The sequence below is a fragment of the Myxocyprinus asiaticus genome, chromosome 28 (genome assembly GCF_019703515.2).
Source record: "Myxocyprinus asiaticus isolate MX2 ecotype Aquarium Trade chromosome 28, UBuf_Myxa_2, whole genome shotgun sequence".
NCBI lineage: Eukaryota > Metazoa > Chordata > Actinopteri > Cypriniformes > Catostomidae > Myxocyprinus > Myxocyprinus asiaticus.
Window position 1 is genome coordinate 30,769,241 of NC_059371.1, and position 20,795 is coordinate 30,790,035.

A 20,795-nucleotide genomic window follows, 5' to 3' on the forward strand; every position below is an offset into this window, starting at 1 on the left:
AACAACACTCTAATTTACATATTTTGAATGAATGAATTTAACACTTTTCTGACACTACACTCAAAGTGCTTTTACATAGAGAACAGGGGACTCTTCTGAATCACCACCAGTTACAAGTATATTTTAATATGATTATTCAAGTGTTCTGTTAACTATTAATGGTTGTTTTGTATTATCCTTATCAATTTAAGAGGTGAAACTCGTGATACTGCTAATTCCAGTTCAATGTAAGACTTCTTGTCAAAGAAATCATGACGAAAACGTTCATTGACGAAAGGTTTTTTTGATTTCGTCAACGATAACGAAGACGAGATGAAAAAGGCGCATATCATGATGAAAATTAAACTGATTTTATTAAAATATACTGTTGAGGAAAATATGACGATTATACTGCAAGATATTAACATTGCAAGATATATACAGAAGAAGAAACATCTTGAGAATCTGTAAATAGAAGAAGATATTAGATATGGATTCTTCTAATCTATTAATCCAATATATTGGGGATCTCTCTTGAGCTGTGTAAATTGAACGTGCTAACACGGGCGAAATGAACTGCTTTAAAACAGGATAAATATCTCATTCAAACGCATCCTATTTATACATGAGATTCATCAATGTCCACAACATTTATGGAATAACTTACATCTGCACAATGAAATAAATGAACTTGAACTAAATGACGCGCTAGTCAGAATATGCGTAATTTGCATTGCGTAACTTGTGATGTGCGGTTTCTATAAGAAACACACAATGTGTCCTTTCACGGAAAATGAATAAGTCTCTAAAGCATGAATAATTCAGAATACAGCAGGCTAACTTCTAAAGAAAAAAACTAATACTTCAGTCTATTCATTATTATCTCAGGAGCTCAGGTTTCTTACAACAAGGACAGTAGATCTATGTACATTTATACTGTATGTTTGATACATGTTTACATTAGAAAATGTTTATAATTTTTTTTCTAAATATTTGAATATTTAATTAAAGTTTGGTCTGTTACGGTTTGACACTTTTTTGTCCATTTTGCATGTCATCAACAAGTAAAAGATATTATTTTCATTGACTAAAATTTTATGTCATTTTTGTCAGAGTAAAACTGACTAAAATTAATGAATATGACATGACAAAATATTGACTATTTTTAAAGGACATTTTCATCAAAAGACTAAAACTGTGACTAAAACGAAAAACTCTAATAACACTGTAAACTAAAGACATAAAACAAGCAATAATGGGAATAAAATATGCTTTATTAACATGGAAAATAATATGTACAAGTAGTCAATTTCAGAACTCAGAATTCAGAATATGTATTAGTAAACATGCACAGTAACTTCCCCTGACAACGCAGATCGCGATCGGTACACACACGGGCAATGTTCAATTAAAAAATGCATGACCCTACCAGACAACATACTGTATCCAATTCCAAGCATTATAGTAGTTAAACAGCATCGCCAAATGGATAACAGATAAACATCCATTCAGACTGCAGCAATTCCATCCTGAACTGTGACTGACGGAACTGAACAATGTCCTCAGCTGAAACACGTAACAGCTGGTACTTCTTTCCGGTGTTTACGGACATGAAGTCATGACGCAAAAAGGAACAACATAAGCCAGCGATTTCGTGCCAAATCTGACCCGTCAGCTCAAAATACAGTTTATTTTTACAGGCTTAATGAAATGAATGGAGGTAAGGTAAGGACATTGTTTTGAACACTGATTGTTTATGTACTTAATCAATAATGATAATTTGTTCATTTTTAACAAAAAAATCTTACATAGTGCAACTTTAAGATTAATTTGGGGTGGGGGTGTAATCAGTTATGCCTTAAGTGAATGTAAACAGACAAGACAAAAAATTGGATCTCTGCATTAAAATAAATAAAACATTGATGCAGATTCTACTGAAGTCTGTTTTTACCAAAAAAGTATTCAAAATAAATCACTGGATTCTCAACAAGGTAATTTCAGGGACGCTGGGATTAAGCACCAACATGTCACAGATTCTCACTGAGAGATCACGGGCATACATATTTCTCAGGCAAATCTCTAAGGTATGTTTGATTGATACTTGAGTAGTCAGGCCAGTTTAGGGTGCTTAAACACCAATAAAAGTCCAAATCGTTGCAGATGTTTACTTTGAGGGCTATGATATTCTATAAGTAATCTCTTTCTTGTGGAAACCTGCAACTCTCTCTGCTATTTGTTAAAGACAAACTACGTGTATATTTGTGAGTCATGGACACAAAGTCTCAGGTACATCCCATGGAATAGCCTCCGGGTCTTTCCACATGAAAACTTGGAGTAATGAGTCAGTTTGAGGGCTTACAGTAGGTCTGGGAAAGGAAATAAAACCTCAACCCCACAGGGCCTGAAACCAGACAGTGGATTTCAAGTTGGCCAGTAGGGCAAGCTGCCTTAATCACTCAGCTGGGGTACAATATGAAGACCTATTAGCCAGCACAGACAATGGCAGCAACCAAGTTGTTGAGAAAATGAGGACTTAGCTGGTGTAAGTTGGTTTGGTGCAGGTCTAGCTGGTGGACCAGCATAGACAAAATTGGTCATACTGATGGCTTGCTGATTAAGCTAGTTATGAAGCCTGGCAGGGGCACCAATGGTACAACATATGTTGGTGATCAGCAATGCTACTTTTAAAAAAGTTTCCCACCTCTTCAAACATTCCCAGAATAATTAGTGCTTGTGAAAACATGGCCAAGCACAAGACTGTGATCTTAAGGTTTTATCAATCAAAAAAAAAGTGGTGTTCAAAGGCTAGGTTATGCATATACTGTGGTGAATAGACCGAAGGACATGTAGGGGCAACACACAGCTATGCTTGTTGAAAAAACACCCTTGTGAGTGGTAAAACAGCTATGCACATGTCAGTCAAGAGAGGACTTAAAGAGATTTGCTGTGATGAGTCTCGGAAAAAGTGTGCAATGCTCATAACCATGCCTGAATTGATGTCCTAATTAGACCTCGACTGTTTGACGTGAACATGCTCCTTTTAATGAAGAGCAGCAAAATGTCAGGTGTCTGAAGAGGCCTTGCTCCCCTTCTATCTCTTGCTCTCCTTTTCAAAAATCAAAAGCCTCTTAACGGAGAAGAAAATAAATCACAACCAAAATTGTCTTAACAAATTTACGAGTGCAAAGCCATTTAACTGAAGTGTAGAATCAAAATATAATTACCTGAAAAACAAAGGGGAAGAAAAAATCGTTTTGTAGATGCAAGCGGTTATGTGCACACCCTGCTGAAAACTAGCCTAAGAGGGTTTGCTGGTCTCCCAGTCTGATTTGCAAGTTTTACTAATTACCCGGTCAGGCTAGGAGACCAGCTGGAAGACTAAATAAACCAGCTGAAGACCAGCTTGGTCAGGGTGGGAGACCAGCTAAAATAGCTAAGGACCAGCTAGACCAACTTAAACCAGCAAAAAACAGCAAACATGTTGAACCTTATGAAAAAAAAACAAAAACAAAAAACGGCCTAAGATATTTTGCTGGTCTTTACTGGTCTCCCAGCCTGATATGCTAGTTTTATAGGGTTTTGGGGACTTCAATCAACTGGTTAGGCTGGGAGAATAGCTGGCAGACTTTCTAGACCAGGTGAAGACCAACTTGGCCAGGGTGGGAGACCAGCTAAACCATGTGAAGACCAGCTTGGCCAGAGTCTGAGACATGGTAAACCAGCTGAAGACCAGCAAGGCCAAGTTAAACCAACAAAAACCACCAAACCTGCTAAACACTGCTAAAAAAACAAAACAAAAAAACAGCCTAAGATTTTTTGCTGGCCTTTGTTGGTCTCCCAGCATGATTTGCTGGTTTTATAGGGTTTGGGGGACTTATCAGCTGACTAGGCTTGCAGAACAGCTAGCATACTAGCTCAACCACCTGAAGAAAACTTGGCCAGGGTGGGAAACCAGGCAGACCATCTGAAGACCAGCTTTCTTGGCCAGGCTAGGAGACATGACAAACCAGCTAAAGACCAGCTAGACCAACTTAAAGCAGCAAAAACCTACAAACCTGCTGAACCCTGCTGAAAAAAAATAAAATAAAATATTTGCTTGTCTTTGCTAGTTTCCCAGCCTGATATGTTGGTTTTATAGGGTTTTGGGGACTTATCAGCTGATCAAGCTGGGAGACCATCTAGCAGACTAGCTAAACCACCTGAAGACCAACTTGGCCAGGGTGGGAGACTTGCTAGATTAGCTGAAGACCAGCTATACCAATTTAAACAAGCTTAAACCAGCAAACCTTCTTGGGCTGTTTTTTTGTTTTTATTTTCTTCAGCAGGGCAATGAGAAACAGGCCACCTGGAAAACGAAGCATAGGTCTTTGTGGAAGAGAATGCTATCCTGAGGGATACCGAAGGCAACTGATGAACAAGAAAGAATAGTGGCACCTGAATCGAATGGGAAAAAAGGGAGTCTGAGAAATACTTGCTCAACAATCCTGCTGAAGCTACAAAAAGCCATTCTGACTGCACTTTTCTATTGTTCAGCCTTCCTACGTCTCAGTGGTGTGAGCCAAAAACGAAAAGGGAAGGATAAAATTGCACTCCGCACAATATGAAATTCCCATATGGATAGATGGATGGATGGATTCACAATTCTTTGAGTCTAAATCAGGCTAATTAGCCCATTAATGAGGTGGCAAATGTCAAGCCCTGCTGGCTAGCCGTATTACAAGGACAGTGCTGGAGGCCTTTTTGGTAACGTAAACTCAGCATTTTCTGTTTTAACCCATAAAGGGATTTGCTAAAACCTGGCCTGCATGTAGCTGAAACACTTAAGATACATTTCAACAGGATACTTGCAGATAACAAGCCCAAAAATAATGCAAGACAAGCTCTTTCCATAGTTTATTTTACACTGACAACCTGTGTAATGAGTAAAGAGGTTTTTTGGCTCCTTTCCATTGAAGAATTGAACATGGTGAATTAGCTAAATGAGAACACTAACACCAGAGTATCTGTTATCATTTTTCAAAAATACATTCATTTGTATTGGATTTCTAGTTCGGAATTTATAATAGCAGGATAGCCTACCAGACGCTGTTGAACACTATGCTTCTACAGTAGGCATTAAGGATCATATAACACAGATAAAAAGGCTCAGTTTCCTATTTAGATGTCTTAAATTGGATATGGTTTCATGTCTTTGTTTTAGAGGAATCTCTGTTATATCAAATATCATTTGACTTGGACACGAAAACACAAATGCCGCAAGTAAATCCAAGCAAATAAGTTAAATCCTTTGGACCTTAAGTACTTAAGAGACTGACAAAAACATACAAAGATGTTGACAACAGAACCCTGGCTTATTTGCACATTGCAGGGTTGTCAGGTATTGTTGTTTTCCCATCTCTAATCTAAAGGCCAGCAGGTTTTCTTTAGCTGTTCTGGGGGTTTGAGGTGTCCAATGTGCGCTTTCACTCAAACAGCAGTTCGTCTACAAACCCCCCACCCCCCAAGAGTGAAAAAAGGAAAGAGTGTGGACATAAGGAGAAAGAGGTGTAATAAAAAGACCACCGAACTTGGCAGGAAGCCCCAGGTCACTGGGACACCGTACCAGAAAACACACAAAGAGAAAGATGCTTCAGGCATCAGGAAATAAAGGGGTCAGTGTTGTAGAAAACATTGACATTTAAAGAGATAGTTCACCTAAAATTAAAAGTATGTCATTATTTACTCAAAGAAAGAAAGTTATATAGGTTTTAAAAAACATAAAAGTGAGCAAATGACAGAATTCTCCTTTTTGGGTGAACTATCCTGTAAAGTGATGTGTTTCAAATCTGTCTCCACATTCGGGACATAAAATAAGATAGAGTGGGCAATAAATATCTTTACGTTCCTTTAGTCTCCTCAATGTAAAGTGTTTATTTGCTCTGTTCAGAGGTTGTGCTTATCTAAGGTTTTCTCCATTTCAGATGGGGCTCAGGGCAAATCAAAGGGACTAAGCTCAGCGCAAGCAGCTTATCCAAATGCAGCCTAACCACGGATTTGTGCAATTTCATTCAAACAAGATTTATGATTTTCCCTGGCAATTATTATACACATTAACTCTCAGTATAAAAGTTTGAGCAAATCAGTCTGTGTTTTAGTCGGTCATTTCTACATGTGCCACTCCATGTGCAGAAGAAACGACTGGATCAGCTTAGAGACCACCAGCCATCAAATTACAAATGAACCAACAAGAGCTTTTGGGATTGTTGGAAAGCATGATAGTGCATTTAAACATCTTGATGCCATAAACCACTGAGAAATGTGTTGCAAAGTACAATTTTCTGCTTTGTTCATGATGCTGACTCAAAAATGTAAAATCAAAACCCCAGTAGAAATATTGTGCTGTTCAGCATTGTGGACAATGTAATCTATTCTGGGTCAAGTGCACTGTGGGCCTTGTAGTCCCTTGTAGATTCAAAAATGTGGTGGGTTCACATGGGTCTCAGTGGGCTCAGAGTTTTGGTTAATGTTTTTCAACCAATGGATTTCCATAACATTTCCATGACTATTTATCTGACAAAAATAATCTGTGATTCCTGGATAATGATTTTTTTTAAAATAATTTTATAAAATCTGCATTCTGCACTCTCAAATGTCTAGCCGATGAAATATTTTAGCACTGAGCATGACTGAAGAAATCTTATTTATGTAAGTAATTTTAAAAAAGTATTAATAAAGACATTTATTTATTTATAATTAATTTCATGAATGTTCCAGGCATGGAAACAATAAATAATTTTAAAATATCTCACTAAAATCTTGACTGTAGGGACCCTGCTAATCAAAAAATCACAACTTAATACACATACAAACAAGTACAGACATTCTCATACAGCAAAAAAATAAATAAAAAAATAAATAACATTTTACAAGAAGAAAACAAACGGCTATGGAGGTATCAAAGTAGAATCCAAAACAGGATGCATGGTGAGGAAGAAGGGTTGGAAGTCATGAACAAGTGTATCAGGAAGAATGTAAAAAAAAAAAAAGACTGTTAGAGACTATTAAAAACAGAGTTGGGGTACTCGAGTTTGGACTTGGACTTGAGCCTTTGTTCCTGCCGAGACCATGACATTTGTGATGCAATGAAAAAAAAAGAAGAAAAAAAAGAAATTAATCAACACATCTCTGTCTGCATGCAGCTGTATTAGCCCCTGACATCACAGACGTAGCCAGTTGTTTCACTGTGTTTAAGCAAACACACGCACACACACATGCGCACGTGCACAGGCACACTAATCAGTCAACCAATACGCTTGAATGTTACTACAGAGTCTACTGTATAACATCGACTACCGAGGTGGCTGGCATGACGAAAACATAAAGACTGGTATGATTCCAAAGTAATAGAAACTAAACAAAGCAGTTTCACACGACACGGGACCTGACAACTGGTAAAACTGCAATTTTGGGCAGTGAAATGTTTTGTTTATTATTTAATTATAGACTATAAAATAAATTATTCGATGACAGAGTTTGTGTATGAAGTTAAACTTCATGTTACGAGATGAATTTAGTTGGTTATGACATTTTTTATTTTAAAAGTTTATTTTATTTTTATTGTAAACCACCAGGTAACTTATGCACGTCTTTTTTTAGCCTACATCTCTGAAACTTTTGAAGGACAATTCTGTTAAATGCATGACTCAAAATTATTATTCTCCATGTTTTTGTGGTTAAAGAAGAGCTCAATGAAGTTTTCTTTGGTTGGTATTTAAAGATTTCAGACTGATTGCAGACCAATGCGACTGCTGCTCAAGCAAATATCAATTATTATTATTTTTTTATCTTCTGCAGCAGCTGCTGCGAGACGCACACAGATGCATCCGGGATTTAGGTACATGAGCAGCACACAGAACGGCCCTACATTGTGCAGTTTCCCGCAAATTAACTAGAAAATCATGTCCGTAATGACATGGCCCTAATATTATCAGTGGGCTTTTCCAGTGTTTTAGGATGCAGCATTTGCAGTCAAATCGTGAGACGTAACTTCTCAGTGAGTGCTAATTACTACTGTGTTGACTCATTTGTATGTACTGTATTTTCCCAAATCAGTAGGCAGATAGAGAAAAAAGATTCAGAGAGAAATCTCAGTATAGACTATTATTTCTTTAGATAGGGATCATTTTCAAATACAACTAAATTAAACTGAATTGACAAATTAAAATAAATAAATACAATTCCAAACATAATAACCTTGGTTGTAGTGACTAATGCAGATTTCACTTTCTTTAGTCTATGTTTGACTGGAGAGGAAAAAGCAACAAATAATTGAAATGTCAACAGAACGCAATAAGAATTGTGCTGAAGGACAGTTTTGTCTTCATTCACCTAAAGCATATGCTTTCATTCTGAAACCACTTTGAAGTTTGTTCAGCAGGATACTAATCATAAAATGTATATATGAAATACAACAGAGGTGTTTTTGTTACATTTACATTGACACACTGTTTTTCTTAGTTGTGAAGGTTAAAATAAGCTTAAAATATTGATGTTGAGAATTTTTAATTCAGATTCATGAACAGATTAATTCAGACTCGGACTCGACCTGTTATGGACTTTAAATCTGGTATGAGATGACAGTACTGATGCAAAATCCAAATCCCTTATAATGCCGAGTACGAAGAACACAGTGAAAATAAAGAGAAAGAGACAAAAGAGAGAAAGACAACAGATGCCTGGAGAGTATATATACTGTTTTCCCTCTCTGACTGTAGATGATGATTGTTTTATGGGGGAAGTCATTGTGGTCTGAAAGGAGAAACAATTTCCTCTCCTTCTCAAAAGGCAACAAAAGCATCCAGTGTAAGCTTTCTGGTGATGAAGCCATGCTGCTAACATTGCTGCCATTGTTGGTTACATGATCCCAGAGGTCTGAGTTTTTTTCTTTAAGATGTTTGTGTTGGGACACTTCCTCTCCCTTGGCCTTGTCCATGAAATAACTGTGTCTGTCCTCAACAGATGGCCTTCTATAAATTTTCATTAAGCCTTAGTAAAGATACAAAATAAATACAGAATACTTAAAAAAATTAGTCTGTCTATCAATATGCCTATATATATTTATGTAAGCAACATCACACTCGCAATTGTGCGATATGGCCCTACATCAGCACTGCTGTGATTCGGCCGCAGGCTTATGCTGTAGGTAATCACAGCAGAGTTGATTTAGGGCCATATCACACTCTTGCTCGTGTGATATTGCTTATATACAACAGTTGAATGAACAAGTAAATTGCAAAAAATGAGGAAAAACTGAGTACGGTCAGAGAGAGAGAGAGAGAGAGAGAGAGAGAGAGAGAGAGAGAGAGAGAGAGAGAGAGAGAGAGATGGAGCGTGTGCATTCACCTGTTGCCCCTCCCAATCTGAGGTGCTGTCAGCTTTCTGAAGATCAGCTTTCTCAGTGGAAAAATAGCCGTCCAAGCGGGGTATTTCTCCTTATTTCGCGGCAGCTGGTGCACAAGAGTCTTTCACTATAGGTACCACAATCTCCTCCACCATTTTAAACAGTACGTCCTCTCCAGTAAACTCCGGTAAGAGGTAAGCGCCTTGAGTTTGTGTAATTAATCAGTCTGTTGTGTCTCTCAGCTGTGATGAGCCGTAATGCTGAAGTTGTTAGTTTAAAGCCATTTAAAGCTATTTCCTAACTTTAGTAGTGTAGTAGTAATATGAGTGATCATGTAGTGCTGTTGTATGCAAACACTGACTGACACTGACTCACTTCACGTCACCTAACTGGCTCATATTAAACACAAAAATGATTTTTTGCCTCCACCTGCTGGCTAACATATGTAATGTCAAAAAATTACATGTAAAGAGACATATACAGTAGCTCTTAAGACATCTGCACTGCTCTTAGTTTAGAATGGCATGAACACAAGCAGAGTGATACACACAGTGAAGCGTCCGAGTGCTGATGGTGTGAGATCATCAGTACTCATGGAATGTCTTTCATCCAATCAGATTTGAGGACCGGAACTAACTTTTGTATATATATACACAGTATACTGTATATTTCAATCATGACATTGAGAATGCAATTGTATAGACGTCTTTTTTTGTATAGTATATAAAACCCAGATCATGTGACTGCCCACAGAACTAGGGAAAGTGAGTGAGCGAGTGTAAAAGAAAGGGAAAGTCAGCATTTGAGTGCTTGAAACATGATCTGTTGCAACACAGTTAATCTTATCTCTGTCACACTGCTTAGTGTGACCCTGTCTTAAGCAGACAGCACTCTGGAGAGAGAGCAGCCTAAACATCAGACAGATCTCATTACACGGGGGCAACCCAGGAAGCCGAGACTGTCACCAGATCCACCGCACACCTTTCAGCTCTCACATTCAGCATCAAAACACTGCATACCTGCAGGGAAGTCGAGGAAAGAACAGATTCTGTTGCAAGTTAGACAGTTTACACAATGCTGATTTGATCAAACTGCATAATGAAACTAGTTTAAGTATAGCTGAATTGTGCTACATTGTATGTGCAATTTTGTAAGCAGACTCTCTAGGGAAATTTTAAAGTGAAAATAACTCCAAATACTTCTCACAAATGAGCTCTTTAACGCCAGTGTTTCTCAAACTTTTCTTCTAAGGTACTACCACAGCCCAATCAGTCAGACTAAAGAACACCTACATCAAAACCAAATCATAAATGTGTTCCTTTTAACACATATTATAATGTATACTGGATATTTGTTTGGTTAGCTGATATATTTAATGGGATGAATGCATATTTAACCTATACTTTATTCTGAAGTCACAATTTCTGTTTTATAGGTTCAACAAAGCATAATCAAAATCTTGGTGGGGAAACCCTGCTCTACACAATATGTGTGGAGTGTTGACTCAAACCCAGCTTAAATGATGCCCAGCATACAGACGGTGATTGAACTGATGATGGAGAGCTCCCTACGTTTACTTAGCCCGAAGGGCAGCTGTTTACAAGCTCCCTATGAGGGTGACAGAAAAACAAACTATGGGTCAGAGTTCAAATCTACACACTCTAATGCAAAATGCACACACAAGGGGTCCACACCTTTGGGTCTGGACCCCCTGCTGGACCAGCATCTGTTTTGAGCCGAGACACAATGTGTGTGTGCCAAACACACTAACACCATATATCAAACACTCTGCAAACACATATACAAAAGCACCATGGTATTACTATGTTTTTTAGACATGTGCCATGGTAATACCATTGTATTCTTTAAAGTTCATTTGGTACCATAATAATACAATTATACATTGCAGTAACTTAAGAGTACCATGTAAATGCCATGGTGATACCATGTTTTCAGATGTGGTTCCATGGTAATAGCATAGTACTCTTTGAAGTACCTTGAAATAACATAGTAATACCATGTTTATCGACATGATACCATAGTAAAACAATTTGCAGTAACTTGGGGTACCATGTAAATATCATGGTAATAACAAGTTTTTGGACACGATGCCATGTTAATAGCAAAGTATTCATTGAAATACAATAACTTTAAATACCATGGTAGCAATTCTACATTTAGTAGAACTGTTCTACATTTACTTGCTATATAATTACAACAACTACAGTAATAACTAGGTACTAACCATAAACCTTACCCCAACCCTAACCTTAAACCATATTACGTACATTTAGTTACCTAATATCACTCAATACTTTCTTGGGTAAGTACACTGTAAGTATACTGAAAGTACACATACGGTAAAATAAAGTGCAACCAATACCATGGTAAAACCATCTCTTTTGGATACTATTTCAAGATAATACAATGGTATTCTTTGAAGTAACTTGGAGTACCATGTAAATACGATGGTACTTCTCTTTATTACTACTGACCATGGTGCCATGGTAATAGTATGGTGTGCTATGAAGTAACTTGGAGTACCATGTGCATTCCATGTTTATTACACAAGTACTTTGTTAATACCATGATTTTTTGAACATGACACCATGGTATACTTTGGCGTACCTTGTAGCACCATCACATGAATATGGTAATCATTGAAAACCACGGTATATACTGTAATAATAATAATAATAATAATAATAATAATAATAATAATAAGTTTAATTTATATAGTGCTTTTCCCAAGAACAAAGCACTTTACAAACAACAACAAACATAAATAACATTAAAAAAATAAATAAATAAATACAGTATACACAAAGCAAGGCAAGTTTACAAACACAATGAACCAGGAGTCAAACGTATAGTTCGGAGTGAAAATGTGGATTTGCACATGTCCGACCAAACAGTTCAAACAAAACAAGCCGTTGAGTAAAAAATTACATGACCAGAGTATATATCAAAGCACCACATTATTTCCATCTGATACCTTCACTGTACCACTGTGCTTTTTTTGAAATCGTAATTGCCCCAATGTAATTTGGCATCAGCAATTTAGAAGTCACAATATCCTAATAATTATTCACAAGCAACATATTTTCAGTTTATGCTCTAAAGTCAAGCTGGCCACGCTCTGCAAATGTCCGTGTAACAGAATGGCTGCCCTTCTGTGGCCTCTTGAGACAGCACTGTGATGGCGTTACGCCGTAGGTGATTATCGTTTAATGGATAACATCAGTGCCGGAGATGGAGTCCATTTTAGAGCAGAAATTTCTCCAAAAACCAGCCTTCCCTGCATTGGGACAGGACATTAACCTTACAAGCCACCCCTTATTACATCCACACCACTCACAAATATATAACCACACATCTATCTGAGTTGTAACCCTATGCTTAGCACTTCCTTTCTCTCTCTTTTTCACTCTGATTGTTTAATGGGATTACATGGCTCTGACCTTGCTCCGTACACTAGCACCCCTGTTGCCCTCTGGACTGACTCACAGACAGAACATAATGAAAAAAGCCTGAAGCCAGCAAGCACTGCTGACAGAGAGAGAGAAACTCGGTCAGGATTCCAAATGAGAACCTGAGCATAATATCCCATCTGTGCTTTGCTACCCATAATGGAAAACTATCAGTTCTCTGGGTCAGCCTGAACATGAATGGAAGGGAGTTTTAAATTAAATTTGCAACCAATTTTACTTGATAATATGACGTATTTCTGTGCGAAAAATGTTTACATGACTGTGAGAATTGATCGAATTGATTAAAGGCCACATCCACACTAATCTGTTAAAGTCTGAAAACTCCGTTTTCAGTTTCTTAAAATCATTGTTTTCTAAAGTATGTGGTAATAGAGAGCGTTACCGAAAGTCTCAATTTTTGGTTGAAGAAAGGCATAAACATAGCAAAATCAATCTGTTGTGAAACTATTTATTTATTTATTTTATTCATTTGCCGAATTTTTTACTTTTGAATAAAACAATACGAAGACATAAAATATATTTGTCTTTATATATATATATATATATATATATATATATATATATATATATATATATATATATATATTTATTTATTGCACAAAACAACAGCATGAAAGTGTATTATGCAAATACATTGGGGTTAATTTTGATTTCATGTTTATATCAATTATTTTGAGAAAATAAAACGTGAGTAATTTTCTTGTCTCGCAGGGCATTATTTAAAGACTTTAGAGGCAAGTAGGCATTTACTTTATCTGCTAGTCTGAAGGACTGGAAGTGAATTTGGATGCATGAACGACGTGCAGCTGTCACTTCATATTAGACGCATGGAAATGTGATGTCATAAGGAAGCCACGGGCCAGCCGGACGAACAGGTGGGGAGTGCGGTGGGGAGGGGGTTGTCTGCACTCCTTGCCAAGATGGGATGAAAGGTGGACGTGGAAAAGGGGTGAGGGCCTGGTAATGACTTCTTGAAGGAGACATTATTACCTGTCGTTTGAAACATTATCGCTTGCTATTAGATAAGTATCAGAATTCATTAGAGATGACAGTGTCTGGATGTTGGCTCTTTTGAGGGTGATAAAGACGGAGAAAGAAATGGACAGGCCAAGAGAAAAGACAGGAAATTAGCCAACAGAGGCTAAATAACCCCAAAGCACCATAGATGTCTCTACAAATTGCACATAGCGATTTACAGGGTGACACACATGGCCCTTTTTAGATGGATGTTGTTAAACTAGCCTTGTTACCAGTGTTCGAATTTATGCCCGGACACCCTATAAGAGTTGGGTTGGGTTGGGTGCTAGTCACATGTTATTTCCTAAAACCAGATCATGCTAGACAGTGAAAGAAAAAAAAAAAGTACAACTAGCAGTATAAACAGTTACTTTTTAACACATAATACATCTTGTCAGCTAAAATGAGATCATGAATAAGAGGTGTATTGTACAAAGCTGCTTCAATTGTAGACATGGTCCAAACAAGATTTTGGAAGATTTTAGAAGGTATTATTTAAAGTGACATGGAAAGAAAAGGATGCGAAAATGCTGTCTTACAAGCACTCTTACACTCTTACACTCTTACAAGTCTCTTTTGTCAAAAACATCATTCAGTCTTTTCAGCCATAGAACCATGCTTGAAAGGTACCTGATAAAGCCAGCTCTTCAGAAACAGGGCAGCATCTCACAGCTATAAACATTGGCACAACACAAATAACTGAGGATGGTTGTTTTGTGGTTTCCACAGTGCACTCGAGGGAAGCATGACTCTTTCTAAATTCAACACATATTTTCTCTCATATTCAAACTCGGTTAAAAAAAACATGCAAGAAAAAATTGCATTTGGCATCCCTGACATCAAAACTAAATCATCTTGGCATACCAAATTTGAATTGGACCTTGTTCATTAAATATGAGCACAACATATTTCTGTGTAAATAGTTCTTAAAAGAATGTTCTGGGTTCAATACAAGTTAAGCTCAGTCAACAGCATTTGTGGCATAATGTTGATTAGCACAAACATTTTTTTTTTTTTACTTGTCCCTTGTTTATTAACCCCACAAAAGAATGCGGTTAAAGTAAGGCACTTAAAATGGAAGTGAATGAGAGCAGTCCATAAACAGTGTTAAAATACAAACTGTTTCAAAAAAATAGCCACAAGATGTAAACATTCTATGTGATAACAGGATATAATGGATGATATAAAATCAGGGATTTACTGGCATTACAGCGTATACCTGAGACCTGTTGCACAAAGCAAGTTTCAGTGGCTACCCAGGTAAGTTTGAGTTTAGTTTGAGCAAACTCTGTTTTTTTCAGGCTCAAGATGGTGGGTCAGTTTTTACCGGTGTTCATCACCATAGCAACTTACACTACACGGCTAACCTGCTCCGGAACAGGTTTTATTCTAGGTTACAGCTTGCAAACTGATACTAAACCAATCAGCTGTGAGTAAGGTGAAATCTCTGATGCAAAGTAGTCACTCCCCCTGTATCTCTCGCTCAAAATTAAAGCGCCCTTCACAGGGAAATGTATAGATTTCATGAATTTGTATTTATATAATAAAAATGTTTAATAAGATCTGTAAATTAAGATATTATAAGATGGTTTATTTGAGCGATTGGGAGACCTTTTATCTTTTGAGCAGCACATTAAAATGCATTTTTGAGTTCCTTTGCATTTCTTGACATACTGTACCTGTATGCAATTTGTGATGCTCGAGGAAAAAAATACTGCTTGCAGAAGTGGTCATAAAGTGATTCTCACTCGTTAAAGTCAAATTTATTGTGTGACGAGTCTTCGCACAAGAAAAAATATACTAGTAAAAATTATATTGTAGACTATCACACAAAGTGACATTGGTTGCACTTCATTAAATTATGTTGGGCTTTTAATTTAAATTAATATAAAAGCTTTTAAATTTTAGATAAATATATAGATGTTTATGCTTTTAAAATTAACAAGCCTGCATGTTTATTGTGAACCTATATAAATTAAATTACACATATTCAGTCATTTTTTTCTTTCGCGGCAGCAGCGGTGTTTCTTCATGTTGTGTAAATGTTAAAATTCTTCATATTTTCATAATGATCATCTTGATCTTTAGCGGAGACATAAAATCACACTGAATGTCTCATGAGAAGTAAATCGTGCAGACTCTCTCCAAGCTTTACCCATTGGCTGAACTCAGGATCAAACTCTGAGTTGACAGAGAACATTTGTAGCAAGCGTCTTGAGATCGACGAACCCAATTTAAACAGGTTTGGCTCTATCTGGCTTTGCCAACCTGAAACTTACTCTGAAACTCTGAGTTTTTTCAACTAGCTTCATGCAACAGGCCACTGATTACAAGGATCCTAGCGTAACGTCATGATGACAACAAAGTTATAATATTGGATATAACTTTATTCACTTTCATTGTATGGAAAGGAGTAGTCGAACATACTGAAACATATCTTCTTTTGTGTTCTGTGGAGGACAGAAAATCGTAAATTTTTAGGTGAACTATTCCTTTAGCAACAATTATCCACAAATTAATTGTTTCTATGTTAATTTAGCATGAAATTGGAACAATGTAATGGGTAATGGGTGGTCGAAGAACAACTAGAGCCCAGGGCACACCACAGTGTTTTTGCTTCAGTGAAAGCCAAGCAAGCTTTAATTGGCTTAAAGTGCACTCCACCTACCCAGACATGCACATGCAGGACAATTTGAGGTTTTCCCATCTCTAGGCTTAGCTTTTATCTAATTTCCCCTTTGCTCTAAGATACTACACTAATGAATTGGGTAATCACAGATATCTGGCCCATTCAAGTGCTTTGTAAAGTAAATCAATACAGTTTGGCAACGGGCCAATTGTCCACTTTGATGGACAGTAGAAATCTAACAGCGGCAAAAAAAAAAAAAAAACTTCTCTCTCACTCGACCACATTATATATCCCTATTCCCTGCCCCCCTCATTTTAAATGTCCTAATTCTGTGTTTTTGTCCGTTCCATGATTAAAACAACATATGACGAAACTTTTATTTCCACAGTAGCGGATCAATATGCCAACAGGGCCGACAGGAATTTCTATGAATTTCAAATGCTTTCCCTGCAGTGATTATGTGAGCTGGGTTCTCTGGTTGAATATCGATATGCTGATGACAAGCCAATCTATGCTAATGCTCTGGGCTTCAATCAAACTGTAGCTACTAGCTCGGCCCTATGATACGAAATGGACGACCCTGTGTCATTACAGAGTTTTTCCTGTTCCAAGCGTTCTAGAACAAGGTCCTGCCAGGACATCTGTTAGCCATGTGGGTGCTGCGCAATTCTGGTCTTCATTTGTGTTTAAACTTTTGAACGTTAGAGTGGGAAGACTTCAAGATGGGAATGCAGATTTCCTCTGATGTGGTTTACCAGCCCTTATGATACTCTGTCAAACGTTAGTGGATACCGCCACCCCATTCACCAGTTCATGTTATTACATTCAGGCCTCCAGTGCGCCGTAGAGAGAGAGCCTGGATAACAGTGACTAGGACAGTCCATGTTCAAACACTCCGGAAGAATGTGTATACTACAGCAGAAGTGACAGATGATCATGAGTCATGACAGAGGTGCAGAACATTAGCCGGCAGTCACCGAAGGACTCTAACACTGTCAAATATAATCAGTCGCAATCTGCATCTGACAAAACAGCATCGGTTTCACTGAAAGTTGGGTGAAGTCACTATGGAAATGTACTTTAGCATGAAATTCGATGGTGTATTACCTCACAAAGTCATAGCATTTATGGATTGTAATTTTAAGTAACTACACATGCTGCACCCCAATTAATCTACTTATACTATGCATTAAAAGTATTTACTTTGCTAGTGATGCTAAAATATATTTGATTGTGTATCAACACAGCAATCAGTTGTGTGAAAAATTATAATATAAAGAAAAATAAAATAAAATAAAAATTGGCTCACATCCGTGCATATCTCATCTGTGCATTTTAGGCATACTATTTTTAGTGTACTTTTATTATGTGACACTAATTCTAATCTTGAATACTATATTTAGGACAGAGAGTATGAAAATTGGAACACATTTGACAATAAAATGTCAATAAAATGGTGTTAGGACAAAATAAATAAACAAATCTCCCTATTATGAATCTTGGGTAAACATTAGCGCTCAAATGTAACATTTCACACATGTTCTTTCAAACTGTCCTCCTCTTACAGATGTCTCAGGCAACAGCTCTAATAAAACAGACTGCAACTTGAGTTCAATCAATAGGGAAATAAAACTGCGGGAGTGGCGGATGCAGGTCTCTGGTGAGGACTGACACTAATCATAAGGTTAATTCGCCCATCTCATGACATTAAGACCAATTACGGCAGGCAGTCAACAGGGTAATGTAGCACTCTCCTGAAAAATTATATGAACGATATTAAATAATGTGAAGAGGGAGAAGTTTATTGAGAAGTGTTTAATAAAGTGGAAGGGTAGGAAGAACTAGATGCTGTGCGAGTGAGTGGGACATGGGGTCCTGAGAGGCCACAGGCATTAGCATCAACCACCTAATCAACTCTCCGGCTGAAGTGAACACAATGCGCCTACATAACAAAACAAAACATGGCTATGTTTCGAGTAGCACAACATGCTAAGAAAACTAACTTCTCCGAAAAGAGGTCTTATTAACTTTGTTGAAAGTTTTTTTTTTTTTTTCTTTATTCAGTTATTTTCTTATGTGTGTGTGTGTGTGTGTGTGTGTGTGTGTGTGTGTGTGTGTATGTGTGTGTTTTAGAGCAAGTATCCACAGAGATTTGAATATGCCCCTTTAAAAGCGAAGTATAAAAACAAGGTTTGAAAACGAATTTAAGGAAGCAGGTAAAGGAGCAAACAGGGAGACAGAGAACAGAGTGAGTACAAAAGAGCAATAATTCACAGTGAAAAAAGAGTCAAATCTCACGAAAAAAAGAGCAAGGGAATGAGAGAAGTGAGAAAAAGAAATGAAAGACAGCTTGGAAGAAAAGGAGGGTGAAAGAAAGGAGAGTGTGTGAGTAGGTGTGTGTGTGTGTCAGTAATGATATCACTGCAGAATGGGCAGTCTAATGGTAATGTAATGGACTAACCAGAGAGATAGTGTTAGCGAGATGAAAAATAGAGAATGCAGACAAAGAATAGAGAAAGGCAAAAGCTGGGTGCACAGTGTGCGATTTTTGCCACTATTTTGCAGTCTGAGAGAAATTTGGGGAGTCAGAAATTACTTCTTTCATCGTAAAATACATTTTTCGGTCACACTTTATATTAGGTGGCCTTAACTACTATGTACAAACATTAAACACATACAAGACTATGTATTTACTGTGTAACTACATGTTATTCTGCAAAATTCCCACATTTGCTGCTACTGAGGTTGAGGTACGGGTAGGTTTAGGAGTAAGGGTAGGTTAGAGTTAGAATTAGGGGTTAGAGTTAGGTTTTGGGGTAAGGGTTGGGTTAGGGGTAAAGTTAACATTGTAACTACAAATGTAATTAAACGCAAGTACTTTAAATGTAATTACAATGCAACAACATGTATGTATATAATAAGTACATTGTATCAAATGGTTAAGTACATAGTAGTTAAGGCCAGCTCATATAAAGTGGGTCCAATTTTTGTGCTTAGTTTGACATATTTACCGATGGCCAAAAAAATGTGTTTTGTGATTAATTTTAGGTCATGTCAACATTAATCTTTTTTACGTTTTTAGTTTGCTAATATCACCGTTTTCAAAAGTATGCACTATGGTTTTGGTGGAGGAAAATACAGTTCCAGTTTGGATAAGAGGTGTAAACATAGCGAAATCAATGCCTTTTTTTAAACAAAAAACGTATTAATGAGGACTTGGCCTTAGCATCTGTCAAAGTTCACACAGTGTCTGAAACATTGCTGTTGTAAAATGTCGATAAGCGCAAACCTGTGTCTGCACATTTTCTATTAATGCGCCAAGTTTTTGCATTGCTTGGCAACCAGTCTACAGGATGAATTATTTATTACGATATTTCTTAATTGTAAATGTAACATTCAATGAACACTGATGTCCCTTATCACATTGCTGTTTCATAAAAATAATGAGCCATACTATAAGATGTATTGCTTTAGTCAACATTGTCAATCATGACCAAAGATCTAAGATCTAAGAAGACAGTTGATGTCATACAGTCTGCCTTGGCTTTTACCCAAGATGTCACTAGCTGGGTTTTCATCCACGTGTTTTTATGCATATTTTGGATATCGCATAAAAACTGTTGGATGGAAACACTAAGATGCAAATAAAATCTCTAAAATGTGCATAAAAAATGTATACGCTCGCTTGAGGTGGATACATTTTTTATTCAATAAGAAGAAATGTGCATACACTATAATGGAAACACATTTACCGAATAAACTCTTTTTTAGGAAAACAAGATGTGCATCAAAAAAAGTCATGTGACTGACAAATTCATTTATTACTGGACCAACAAGCGGACCAATCATCACATCTGAAATGTTGCTCTGGTCATCCTAAAATAATTGCGTCTTGAAAATCCAAAGCCTGCATAGAGTTTGCAGAGCAAAAATGTGGAATACAAACTTGAACTATGCCAAAGAGCAGCTTTATTGACACTTTTGAAAAATAGATCCGCGCGGTAAAGTCATGATGGAGGAACGCACACTCACAGTGCTCCCAGAACTGCTTGATGCGCTGTCACTCCCAGACATGAGAGAGTGTTTTGGCTGTGTGTTCTAAACCGCAAGTATTTTATTAATCAAAGAGTCACAGTGGCTACAATTTCTATGGAAGTGACAATTTTGTTCTTTTCAACACATGGGATGGAAACCCGGCTTTATTTGCACATCGTTTGTTCAATTTTGTGTTTTTTTGCATAATTTAAATTCTCAACTTGAATGGAAACATAGCTACTGGGGTTGTATCACACAATCAGTC

At 37.1% G+C, this 20,795-nt stretch overlaps 1 protein-coding gene across 1 annotated transcript in view; it reads right to left on the minus strand.

The window, feature by feature from the left end:
* Positions 1 to 20,795, minus strand: part of LOC127418658 (plexin-A2-like) — a 312,630-nt gene that overhangs the window by 219,112 nt on the left and 72,723 nt on the right. The gene's annotated exons all lie outside the window — the stretch shown is intronic.